The following is a 14,203-nucleotide window of genomic DNA, read 5'->3' as shown; positions in this document are numbered from 1 at the left end:
ACATGGTAGGAAGTTATTGACTAATAAATATTGATAGTACAGGACTAGCCGGACTATTCAAAGACTTCCCAGAATGGTAGTAGTAAATCCAACAATATGATATTGTTGAATTTCTCCTAAAGTGTACATATAAGAAGTTATAAGACTTTCTTGTTTGTAAGTCCAAATTCAGCCTTTCTATGGTCCGCCCTGATTGGTCAGGGTTAAGTGGATTAGCCAGGCTGCTTTGAAGAGGTAATGAAGAACCCCTCTGCTGGGAGGGCAGTTTGCTGGTCTATAGGAATGCCAGGCCAGGGGGTGGAGTCGTAAACCATCCTCTTCAAAGGCAGAGGGGAGGCCTGGGTTTCAGTTTCACTCTGACACTCTTGACCCAGAGTCAGGGCTAGGCTTAAGGAAGGTATGTGCAGATGGTAGGGGGAGAGTCCATGGAAAATAAGCCATCCCAGGGGGTGTGTTTAGCCAGCTCTTACCTCCTTGCTGGATAATCGGCCATTATGGATTTGGAAGAATGATGCACCCTGGGACAAAATAATGCCACACTCTACAGGATGTGGTCATACCTATGAGGAGTTGCCCTGCTCTTATTGGTCAGATGTGACCTGGTGCTTGACCCAGAGAATTTTGAATAAGTATCTGAGAGGGGCAGAGTCCTTCAGATCTGCTGCTTGAAACTTACTGAAGCAAGAAGTGCCCTGCTCAAAAGATTTTGCTGTGCAAGCAACTCTAAGGCCTGACCTCTGAAGACTGCACCAAGTAAAACTGCAGCCCTGTGGATTACCTTACGGACAAGAGTTGAACTCCCTGCAAGCTACAGGTTAAAAGAGCTCAACTGGACAGCCCCACAAAGAATTAAAAGCCTGGAGTACCAGTGGATTTGTCAGGGTTTTGTTCAAGTGGATTGCGGAATTGAAGTTTCACACTTTCAAGGACCCTCTTGGAGATTCCAGAACCTTGAATTGTGTGTTGGATACTTTGGGACCCGCAAGCAGAACTCCAGGAAGGTGTTCTAACTGGACCCCGCTTGCTGAAGAAGGAAGCCCACCACAGTGGTGAGAAAATTCTTCAGAACAATTTATAAAGGTGTGTCCCTGACAGAGAAAACGAAATGACTAAAAGGGGCACTGTTGGTTTCTAAGCACTAGAAAGTGACTAATCTTAAAAAATTCATATATCTGGTTCCCTACAGTGGATTTTTTTTCATTTCGGTGTCATTTAAAAGATAAAAATATTACCTATGTGTATAAATTGGTGTTGGATTTTTTTTTGATGTCTTAATTATTTACTGAAATGGTGTTTTTAAATGCTTTACATACCTGTCTTTGAAGTTAAGCCTGTCTGCTTGCATCCCCGTTACCAAGGGTTGAGCATAGGAATAATTTTCTAAGACCTATGCCGGATCCTATCATTGCCAGTGGCAGACCTACATTTGCCCCTACCAATACCCCACTTTCCAACAGATATGGTGTGGATTTGTGTTTTGTTTGTGATGAGTGAATTGGTTAGTGGTATAGGATAGAGTGGTGTTTTGTGTGTGAGTGAAGGTGCAATTGTGTGGTAGTTGAGGTAGAAGGGTGTAAAGGTGTGATTTGTGATGTTTTGTAGTGGGTGCTGAGAGACTGAAATGTGTATAGGGTTTGTTTGTAGTACATAAGTAAATTATATTAGCTGTGAGTGTATCAATCTGGTTGTGGATGTAGGCATAAGATATAAGAATGGCAGCTCAACAATTCTATACTCTCTTTGTCCTCAAGTCAAGAACAATCTAAATTGACAGATTAATCTCTTGCCCTGGTCCGAAGTCAGCAGAGGGTTGAGAGGGACTTTGTGTCAATGCCACTCATTCAAGGACAGAGGCGTTGTTTACGTGCTGGAACCTCTGGGGGCTGTGATCACGAGGTTTCCTTTTTCTTACAGGCTTGCTGTGTAATTTTAGGTTGTTCATTTCGATCCCCCTGTCTCAGTTATGCTGTAAACTGTTGGACCTTTTCTTGTGCTTTCATTCATGCTGGTTGAAGGATTCTTTTTATCAATATTTTGATTTGCATGCTAAGTTGTGGACTGATGGCTCACATTTATCAAACATGCCGGCTTTCTTGACAGCTGGCAGTCATGTTATATCTGCTGACCTTGGTAGGGTTCAGACTGGTAGAAAGAAATGTCATTTAGCATCTGCAAATCATTGGTTTGCGCTTGAGATTTTATAATAAAACACATGTAGTTAGTTCTTAAAACCACTGGATTTTGCATTGTTTGTATAAAGGTCTTTGACTATTGTCTGCAGAAATGTCTTAGTTAGGGGTGTGAAAAATTCTCACAATTTGCATTGTGTAATTACATAAAATTATTCAAAATTACCTGAAATGCAAACCCAGCATTTGGTGCTAGATTTAACTGCAAAATCCGTCCTTGCATCCATTTTGAAAGTGAGGACTTATTTCATGGTTAGAAAACTAGCACAGAAACTCAGATGTCACAAACAGCAGGCACTCAACTTGTTTATTGTTAGTGTTGTTCCTGTGCGCTTCATTTTTGCCGCACATTTACACGATGCAATGGACAAGCATCATTTCACATAATGTGAAGTTACTGAAATGCTGTGAGATTACACCTGTGTAACAGAAATTTCTTCTGGGCCTTGTCCTAAAGGTCATGATGTATTTTTTTTTATTGTGCTTTTCACTGTGCTTTGCGAACAGTCCTCTTTTATTCAGGGTATGCAGGGTCTCCCTGGATTTTTTGGCCGTTTAAAGAAACCTATATTTTTGCTGGCTGCAGAACATTACCCCTGCTAATCAATGGTAAAGTGCCTGTCCTCACCCTTTCAACATCAACATGATGAAACTAGCATACGTCTGTTTGGTATATTTAACGTAACTAGAGAAGGTGCCAAAAGAGTGTGGCGGCAAGTGATCTCTCATGAGTGCAAAATTAAAATATTTCCCACTCAGGACTTTCTCGCCAAAAGCTTTACCGGGACCTCGTCCAGTGGCTATCTGATGACATGGAGACCTCTTTGGCCACAGCCTGCTGCATTGCTTAGGATTTCGGACTTCTATTTATGGGTGGAGGATGTAGCCTTACTGCTAGAGCGGTCGACCTCTGGGGACCTGGGTTCGAGTCTCTTCATCGACGCTCAACATCCTGTGATTCTGGGCAAATCGCTTAATATCCCCGTGCCTAACAAAAATGAATGTGTCCGTCTCTAACGAAACTGGTGCACGTGTAAAGCGCTCTGATACCAGATTACTCGGGTCTAGTTCGCGCTATATAAAACAAAACAAAAAAATCAGAGACTAAGTCTGAAGATAAGCCCATTGCCGTCGTCTTCACTTGTGCCAAGGTACCGGTCAAGTGCAACCAGATGATTTTGGTTGGCTCTTAATGGTTTTTAGTGCCATTTTACACTAAACTTTAAAAATTAATAACACTGCTTTCCCTTTTGGATTTTCTTCGTTTTGGTGTCATTTTATTTATTAAACTTTACCCTATCTTTCTAAATTGGTTTGAGATTTTTCTGGTGTTGTGACTTTGTTATTGCTTTGATACTGTGTAAACACTTTACACATGTTCTCGGAAGTACCTTTGCCTTCTCTGCGCCATAGCTACTAGGGAATTCAGCTCCAATTTCTTAAAGGTTAGGATTAAGAAAAGCAATTGTATGAGGGTGTTAGAAATGACCTCTTTAGGCATGGTTTTCCCTGTGTTTTTGTTTCTGACCTCCTGTTTTTTTAATGAACTTTATTTTGGCTGATTTTAGGACTTTGGGCACGTTACCACTGCTGCCACTGCTAAAATGCAAGTGCTCTATGTATAAAGTCTGATGGTAATTGATTTCTCCATGATTGTCATATTTGATTTACTAGTAACTCCCTAGTACAGTGCACTGTGTGTGCCCAGGGCCTGTTAGTCTAATTCTACTAGTGCGGCCTGCAGCACTGATTGTGCCGCCTACATGAGTAGCCCCACAAATGTGTCTCAGGCCTGCCATTGCAGAGCCTGTGTGGGCAGTTTCGAACTGCCATGTTGACCTAGCGAGGGCACCCACTTGCCAAGCTCAAACTTTCCCTTTTATTACATGTAAGGAACCCCTAAGGTAGGCCCTAGGTTGCCCCAAGGGCATGCTGCACTGTATTTAAAAGGTAGGAAATGTATGTTGGTATCATATGTCCTGGTAGTGAAATACAGCTAAAATCTTTTTCCACTAAAGCAAGGCCTATCTCTCCCATAGGTTAGCATTGGATATGCCTTGTAACATTTTACAAGTGTCTCCAAACTGGGAGCTGATAGAAAATTGAAGTTTGGTATCCCTGGACTCAAAGATTTAGTGAAGTTTTTTTTTTAATTTGCAGGTCTGAAGATGCCGCTTTTCAGAAAGTTGGCATTTTCTTGCTATACCATTCCGTGCCTCTACCTGCCCCTAGAATACGCGTCTGGATTGGATGACAGTTGGGCTTTGAATTCACTCTAGACAGTCACACAAAGTGAGCTGAGGTGTGCCCTGCATATCCTGATGGCCCATCTCACATGCAGTCCTCCCCCCCCCCCTCTGTAGTGTGTCTGGAGACAGAGCCAGGAAGGACAGAGTTGTGTTCACTACAAAGACCTTCATTTGAGGTTTGCCCACTTGAAAGGCCAAATTGGGTATAAGTACTGAACCTCTGACACCATATACTCAAAACACTAATTGATTGAGGAAATTCTGCCAGGAAGAAGAGCTGTGTTGATATCAGGAGGGACTGCCACTTTGTTGTGCTGACCTGCTGCTTCTGTCCTGGGAATGAAAGGACTGGACTTTGCTTTCTACATCCTTCTTTCCAAGTTTCTTCAAGGGCTTGAGTTGAGCTTGCCTCCTGTTGGATCTCTCAGGGTCATCAAAGACTTCATCTGCCATTACCTGGGCTCCTCTGCCGAGAGCCCTGCTCTGCCAAGTGGTGCCAATTATAGTTCAGGGCCCCCAGAAGTGAGTTCTGGTGCTAAAAGAAGAATAAGCATTTGCAATGCAATAGTTCTTGGTTTTGCTAGAGTTTAAACTATTAGCCTTGTAAATGACAATGTTTTTTATTTATCTGTTTTGGTAATTAACACATAAATAAAAGGCATTCTCATTTACAATGCCAATAGCTAAAAGTCTTGTAAATGCAAAACCTAGTGCATTTCAAAGAAGCGGCCGCCATTGTCCCGGGCTGCTTGGAAAGCGCAAGTGTGCACTGCGTGCTGAATGTTTCGGGAAAGCATCTCGTGCCTGCAGTGGGAGAAACTTATTAAAGAAAATAGTGCTTACAGACTAAATACGACATACAGTGTAACACAGAGGTAAAAGGGCCTGTCCGCATGGGAGGTTACAAATGAAGACAAGGGGATATTAAGGAGTGCCTAACAAATCTGTTAACGAATCAGAAGCCAGCATTTACAAAAGACAATGACACAGGCCATTAAAAAACATGGGCGGAGAGTGGACGGAGCTTCAACTTCATACTTGAGTACAGCATGCCTCACAGTGCAGCGCATGCCCTACCCAGGCTCGACCTAAAACCATGCATCGACTGCAAACGTCACTTTGGAATTGGTGCACCCCAGCAACAATCGACACTACCTGCACTGAAACAGTTTTTCCTGCTCCCCGAATGGCAATGCCTAACTGCTGTTTGCAATACAAGCTCCAACTTTGCCGCAGGGCCCCGAAGAATTGCTGCTGTTTGAATAACAAGCACCGCATCACAGATGACCCTACGTACCACTCCGAGGCAGCGCCTGTGTTTTGTTATAGATGCCGCGGATTCGGCGCATTGCTCGGTAACATCGATGCCTTATTGACACGGCATGGCCTTCCAGAATCGAGGTGTCATACTCAATTATTGCAGCACCTCCCCTGCGTCTTGCGTAGTCACTGGGTGTTAGCGGCTCAATGACCCTGCTCTGCTTCCAGGAACAGACTCATCACTTACTACAAGCGATGCATCACCTCCCTTGTGCATGCACTGCATCACTGAGCACACGTGTGCCAATGAACTGCATAGCAGTAAGGAACAGATTTATCACCTGCCTTAACGACCCCTCACCTCCCATGCGCTATGCATCGCCTTTTGATTTTTGACGCATTGATGGTATTTTGTCCTGGTCAAGCTCTACCATTGATTTCTAAGAGCTATAACTTTATGTAGCCTTGACATTTAGTATCTAGACATGTATAGGTTGGATTTTTGTTGTTTTGGTCATGTTTTAACCAGATAAATATTAGCGGGGTTGGGAGAGAGGTGCGGGTGTGTGTGTGTGTGTGCTTGTATGTGCTTGTGCTTTGCACATTTCCTCTAAGGATAAGTTGGACTGCTCTTGCCAACGGGGTGAACACAGGTTATTCTGAGGGTTTAACTTACTTACCCTGACTAGAGTGAGGTTTCCACTTCGACAGGGTGCAAACTACTGCCAACTAGAGAACCATTTGGGTAACCACCACAGCGCTTCAGCTGAATCAGTTGGACTACGCTGGTCTAAATGTCTTGGTTGGCCGCCAGTCCCCAAAGATCAGATCAAAAGTTTGGGAGTCTGGCTAGATAAATATTTTAATAGCCAAGCAGTCAAGTTACCCGCATCCTGTTTTGGCATTATTAGAATGCTGAGGAAAATTCTCCCACTTCTCCAGGTTCCGGAACAAAGAGTGATAGTCCAGGCACTGGTGCGCTCTCGGCTGAACTACGGGAACTCCCTTTACCTAGGCTGCCTTAAACAAACGGATTAGGTTCAGAGCATTATGTATAGCTCTTAAAACGCTCTGTGGGATAGGCCCAAAGATAAACCACTCCCTTATGGCCTTTAATCACTCTATGACTCTCTGTTCAGCCAGCCAGTTTCTGGCAGTGGCACCAAAAATTAAGAGAGCACACGCTCAGGGGACCGCACCTTTTCCTATAATGCCACCAAACTATGGAACACCCTCCTCTTACAGCTGCGCTCAACCATCCTCCATCTCTCCTTCCAGAAGCAGCTGAAGACTTGACTCTTTCAGAGTCTGCTGAAATCAGCCATTCTTCTTTGATTCGCTTGTTACTGCTAGCGCGGGGATGCCTAAACGTAGCCATGCGCTCCATAAATATTTCATAATAATAATTTCTAACGGAGAGGATGGCAATGTCAGAAGTAAAGGCAAGGTTGGTTGGGTTCGTCACGTGTATTAAACCGCCTTCATTGCTGAGGTATGGGATTTGGTGACCAAAGCATTTGACACAGCAGATCGTTCTGTCTGTGGCATCACATTCCCAATTTCACTGCATTGTTCAACTACCCATACCGTGCACCTGTATAATGTTCACCAGGTCCAGTTAGAGGGATGCTGCTGCTATGGGTCCGCTACTTGGTTGCCTTGTACATCTTTGTAATGGCACACCTGGATTACGTTAATGTTTTCCGTACAGAGGCTGCATTTGAACCAGGGGTGGGTGGAATTTGCGTAATCGTGTTACGCAAATCTCTGCAAAACGGTGACAAATCTCCGCGAACATGCAGAAATTCCGCGAACAAGCAATTCTGCATGTTTGCGGAATTTCTGCTTGTTTGCGGAGATTTGTTACTGTTTCGTGGAGATTTGCGTAATGCGATTACGCAAATTCCGCCCACCCCTGGTTCAAATTTGCATAATCGTATTACGCAAATCTCCTCGAAACGTAACAAACCTCTGCAAACACGCAGAAATTCTGCGAACACGCGGAATTGCTTGTTCGCGATGCTTTTTTTACTGTTCGCAATCGCTGTTTGCGTGCTCGGTTGAAATATCTCGCGAACAGCTTTTTTACTGTTCGCAGTCGCTGTTTGTGTGCTCTGGGGAAATATCGCAAACAAGCAAAAAAAATTCGCGAAGTCGCGGAAAGCTGAATTTTGGGCAATTTCGCGTTCCCCGCGGAACGCGAAATTACCCAAATTACGCAAATTCCGCGAACTGAACAGAATTTACTGCCCAGGCCTAATTTGAACCCATGTCGAGACACCAGGTAGCACAAGAAATGGCTATACAGATGCTGAGAAGCACTTATGTCTTTGAACTCCTTTCACCTCCCATATGTGACAATGTGACCTCCAGAGTCTTCAGAAGAGGTACAAGTGCCATATATATTTTATCTGGCTGGATTGAAATATCTAAATATCTTTCTACCCCAAAACTGTGCCTAGAATATTGCAGAACTAGATGACGTTTGCCTCCTTCTTATGTTGCTTGAAGTTTTGTGGTTAAATAACATGATACATGATGGCAAACGGAATGTTTTACATCCAGAACTGTGATGCCTTGATTTTACGATTCATGCTTGTTTGGATCTCTTTTTGTGCATTGTGTATTGTCAATCATTTAGTATGGTTACTTTGTATTTTATGGGATTGTGTTTCCCTTATAAAAAACTCATAATATTCTTACAATTTTTAAATGTACTTTGATCACACCAAACATTCCTATCTGCACGCCAAAGAGACCGAACACACGGCTGAGATTCCTTGTTGGTCTGAAGGCATAAGCATACCCCGTATCTGACCTGAACTATTTTAATTACATGTATTCGTAAGTAAGGTTTCTTTCTCTCAAAGTATAGTGAGAACTGACCATTACCAAGTTAATTATAATGTCACTCTTTGTAAGGCCATATTTAATTTGTTAAATGTGAATTAAAACTTCCTTATACGTGCATTCTTGTGTGACCCTTCTGATGTGGCCGACTGATCTGAAGAAGCACAGATGTGTCATGTAAACCTCTAGTTTCTTTCAAGAAGATTCCGAGTTGTACTGGTGAGTGGGATACATCATTGCCGGGCAATAAAGGACTTTATTGACTATTTCGACCTAAACATATAAAATAACCCCTTTGTGCTAGTTTTTCAAAACCGCCCACTTCATTGGTGATTTTTCAGCTGCAAAATTTGTAAGCCACGCTATTATGGCAATAAAAAGGTTAGTGCAAGAAGATTGAAACACTGAAATGACTGAGCTCCACTGCTCCATTTCGCTATGAGTGTGTAATTTTTTGCATTTGTGTGATAAGTAAAATGTTAGCAAAATTAGCCAGAATTAAACGAAATGCCGCTCTGTCATTTTGCACTATATTTTATCGCGAAATCCAACCTTGTGTCTATTTTTGGCACAAGGACGCATTTAAATTTAAGCACTGCTAACCGCTGCTAATATTTTGTTGTTCGTGTACGTTAGTGGTGAATCTTTTACAGTGAAATCCCGCATTACTGCGAATGTTGCGCGATTACTCGAAAAGGCATAATTTAAGAATGTTGAAATTACCGAAATTAAGCGAATTTCGACGCACTATAAAAAATTTGTCCAGGCCTCCCAGTTGCCCCATGCTATGCCCTATAGTCTTATGGAGGGGTAGTAAGGCCCAGCAGTAATTGTTGAATTGTGGGATCCAAGTGACCCAGAATGTAATCCTATAAATTCTTATCTCCTTTGTTAGGGAGGAGAAATGGTGCTCAATTCATGTGAAGCTTTTTGTGAAGTGACAGCCGCCAAAATCATTTCAACCTTATTAAGTACCAGATTCCATGTTGTTGCCACACTGCCAGAGAGACCACAGTACATGTCTTGAATCATTTGCCTTTTTGCTGGATGTAGGCACTCGTATGGCAGCACTCTGTCTGCCTTCGTCTTTTGCCTCAACCCCATCAAATGCACCATCACGTTAAAAAACTCTTTTTGTGTAAATGTGTAAAAGTGTTAGTGTGCTGTTCGTGACGGGGGATGCTGGGGTTCCACCACGCCAATAGGCTGGGTGATTGTACTTATTTATTTTTAGTTTCTCTTCCCGTAGCGCTATTATCCACATTTTTTGTACTGTAAAACTTTAAAGCGTCTGCTAGTATTTTTCACATTAATTTACGTAAAAAAAATGTAGTCTTGCTTTTGAGCACATGCTGAGTTTCATGCTATATAATTAAATTGCATTAACAATATATTACAGTATTATATAACCCTCATAGAGGTTTAGGCTTACGGAATTATTGTGGCTGATAAACCAGAAGGTGTGCAAGTAGATTGAGGGCGCCAGATTAAGAGCACTGGAAACTGAAACCATCCACAACCCAACCATCTGTGATTGAGTTGGATTGGGTACAAGAGATTTGTAGCACAGCTGGATGCATTGAGCACCCTATTTAGGCACTATTCGCTATGTGTGTCCCGGTGAAGTGCCTCTGACACAGTCTGGTACACCGAAACATGACGTTTGCAGAAAGGAAGACTTTGATCCAAACCTTATCATAAGTGTATCAATCATAATTAACTTGTAGGGTGACGAATAAGGCATGTTGTTGCCCATTTAAGTGGATGCTATTTTTGTTTCACTGTTCTCTCTTGATAATTATTCAGATACTGGAATGTTTTCATAGCTTTGTGCTGGGTTTTTTGAGTTTCGATTGAACATATCTTTTTGTGTGATTTTGCTCTGAGTAATGGATTTGTATATTTTTTTTATCTCTGGTTTGTTTTCTTGGCCTTTTGAGTTGCTAGAAAGTAGTTTTCCCAAAGAAACAGTGCCTAGATACCAAATAAAAAATATTGAAGAAGAGTAGTAAAAAATGTCCATTTGTGACTGGTTTCATATGTAACTTCCTTTCACTATGGCTGATGTACGAAAGCAATACACTATTATGTCCGCTAGACCCTTCTGGTTGTGGGGATATATAGGGTTTGTAGTTTTGCCAGGAACCCAAGATACCCAGAGCCAACAACTGAACTGTACTTTACAATGGTTTTTCATTTTGTAGCACGCATAAAGCAATTCATAAAGTAAAATATAAAGAGTTAAAAGTGGGTATCAAGGAAACCTATGTATTGCTGAAATAGACACCAGATACGGAGTTTAAGAGCAGTGGTTATTTGTACGTCTCTGGAATTTGTAGGTACCCATACTAGCATGTGATTCAGTGGAAATTTTTCAAATTGTCTTCTTTTTTTACACAATTTGGAAGGCTAAAATGCAGAGAAATACAATTGATAATAAATGTTCTACTAGTCTCTATTCCCTGGTCTGCTGATAATAACTGGGCCTCACTTGTGTGGGTAGGGCTTGTGCTGGCGACAGGAAAGGGCCCAAAGCTCAACATGGACACATCACATTTTTTCACTTAAAACGGACCCCTTTTTTGCAATGTAGCTAGCTGTGGAATTTTGGCCCGAGGTAAGCGGGCACCTATGAAAATCTACCAAACCTGTAATTTTTTTTAAACTAGACACCTAGGGAAATCCACGGTCGGGTGACTTGTGTGGCTCTCGCCAGGTTTTCTTACCTAGAAACCCTAACAAACATTAAGCGTTGACTTAAAAAAACACACTTTCCTCATATTTCTGTGATGGAAAGTTCTGGAATCTTCAGGGAGCCTCAAATTTCCCACCAACTAGGATTCTCCCAAATATTCCTATAAAAATGGTACCTCATTTGTGTAGGTCGGGCTATGTCAGACAGGAAAGGTCCCAAAACGCAAAATGAACAAATCACATTTTTCTACTTTAAACTGACCTTTTTTTGCAATGTGGCCTGCTGTGAATGTTGCTGGCACCTAGGGAAATGTAGCAAACCTGCCCATTTTTTTAAAAAAAACTTTACACCTGGGGCAATCCAGAGGGCATGATTTGCTTGGCTCTCACTAGTGTTTCTTACCCAGAAGCCCTTGCAAACCTCAAACTTTGGCTAAAACACATTTTCCTCACATTTCTGCGATGGAAAGTTCTGGAATCTGCAGGGAGCAACACATTTCTCACCAACTACCACTCTCCCACGACTCTATTTTTAAAATGGTACCTAACTTGTGTGTCAAGTCCTAGGGCCCACAACTGCAACAAATGAACCTAAGAACAATGAGTGTCTCTTTGCATGGACAGACATCAACCTTAGTTTAGTCCGTTCCTGTCACTGGTACTAGGCCCAGTCACACATTTGGGGCACAATTTTTATCTGGGCAAGTGAGAGAACGCAGAGTGGTCGGAAATTAGTGGATTCCTTTTAATTCTGGAAGAACACATCTCAGAAATGCAAGGAAAATGTGCTATTGTAGGCAAATATTGAGGTTTGCAGGGCATTGTGTGTAAGAAAACTTTGTGGGATCCATGAGAGGCACAGTACTTTGTACTCTCCTGGGTGTCTAGTATTCAGAAATACCTGTGTTTGGTAGGTTTCCCTGGGTAGCTGCCGAGCCCGAAAACTGCAGCTACCACTTTTGTTGATGTTACCACATTGCATCTTGGATTCAGCCTATGGGTGGGCGCTAGTCCCACCCACACAGGTGAAGCACCATTTTTACGGGAGACATGTGGGAACTTTGCGACTCCATGCAGATTTTTACACCCTTATATATATTTAGTTTTAAACATTCGTCAGTTGCAGTAAAGAGTGCCACATTAACAGGAGCTTCATTAATACTCAGAATAATTTACATGTCCATTATACATTCCACAATAGCATCCTAATTTCTGGCTAATATTCTTATTAAACATTTAGTGACAGTTGCCATCATATCGTCCTCTGGTATCCTACTGTTTGTACCCCTTCTTCCTGTCAAGCCTTGCTTTTAAACCTATGTTTGAGGATTGCAAGGCATTTTGGGTAAGAACCCCTTGTGGGATTCATGCGAGATTCACCATCCTGGAGTCTAGGTCATGAAAATATCTGGAATATTTTCCCTAGAAACAATGTACACCCGGGCAGAGAAAAACAGAAAAGAGTAATATTACTGCACCACCATCTACTACTCTAGTTCACACACATATTGGTTGAATTTGACAGGAGTGTGAGTGAAAAGTTCAAAATTTAGATTTTATTAACAAAACATTTTCACGAAAATTAAAATGCTGATATCACTATTAAGTAAGGAAATTTAAAGTTAGTACCACTGAACCAGTGACTTACTTTCATGCGTCACACACACACAACCATTCAAAGTGCCAACAGTGGGCCCAGCACATTACAGCACTTGCATCAGAAAACTGTGCCATTCAAGAGCCGATCATTTTTTTTTATGTACCTGCAGGGCTGACACTGCAGTCCTACTTTCTGGTGGCTGGTAAAGTGTGTGAACTGGCGGTTGGCTGCCAGTGCGTGTAGTGAGCAGCAGCAAGACAAAACACACTCACACACACATCTCCCATACATATCTCTCACTCACGTAAGGCACAGCAATCACACCACCTGGTGTAATGTGTGGAGTGACTTGCTGCTGCTCACTACACACACACTGGCAGCCATAAGCCATACGCCTGTCCACACACAACGATAGCCACACACACTGGCAGCCATACGCAGTTCAGGCATCACCGTGAAGCTCCACACCACCCGGAGGTGTTGTTTCCTTCATGAATATGTTTCCGCTACAATCTTTGCTAAATGTAGAAAATGTTGAGACCACATTGTAGTGTGACTTTCCAAGATTGTGCTGATCCGGAATATTGATGTATCTGTACTGATTTTCTGATGTTTGATGGTTTAAACCCTCAATAAATAAAAAGAAAAAAGAAAAAAATGAAGCACCACACCAACTTTATTTCTAAAACTCTCCTAAAATGAACAGACTACACACACAAAGCACAGGCAGGGAAACATCAAACTAAAAACAGCACGTTTATTTTAAATAGAAAGGACCAACCTAGTGGTAGAATATGCAATACCAACCATCCCTGCATACATAACCGGTGTAACTAAGCACATCAAGCTGCTATCAACCAGGTATCTAATCATAAAATATAAAACAATACACACCACAGTCAGTTTCCTTTTACTGTCATGGTTGCTCTCATTACTTCATTTGTGTATGGCACAATTTAAAACATGTGAGCACACGTAGGCCAGGATAAAGAGTAAAAACAATTTTGTGTGTTGAAGGAATGTATTCAGGAAATTTGCAAACTTTCAATATTGCCACATCTTCCACCACTCCGCCTCTAAGACCACTTGCCTGCTGAATATCATCAGGGCTGCCTATTACAGACTGCTTAATCTGTTTATAAGTCATTTTCAATTCTGGAGTACGATCTTAATAGCCAACTTCTTGTACCAGATTTAGATCTTTTGAGCCGCATTGTAAAGCTCCAACCTTTGAAGTGCCCTATCTACACATCTCAACTGCTTGTTGTAGTCTATAAGACACACAGGTTTGTGCTCTTCTGCGACCTGACCCCAAACAGTCACAGGCGCAGTACTTTCATCATGAATAGTTGAGTGCATGT

General features: G+C 42.1%; 1 protein-coding gene across 1 annotated transcript in view; it reads left to right on the top strand.

Annotated features, from left to right (window-relative positions):
* Positions 1-14,203, top strand: part of MSH2 (mutS homolog 2) — a 755,480-nt gene that overhangs the window by 249,823 nt on the left and 491,454 nt on the right. The window lies entirely within an intron of this gene.

Source organism: Lissotriton vulgaris, chromosome 6 (genome assembly GCF_964263255.1).
Source record: "Lissotriton vulgaris chromosome 6, aLisVul1.2, whole genome shotgun sequence".
In the NCBI taxonomy this organism is placed as follows: Eukaryota; Metazoa; Chordata; class Amphibia; order Caudata; family Salamandridae; genus Lissotriton; species Lissotriton vulgaris.
The sequence above is the reverse complement of the archived record's forward strand: the minus strand, read 5'-3'. Positions and strand labels throughout refer to the sequence as shown.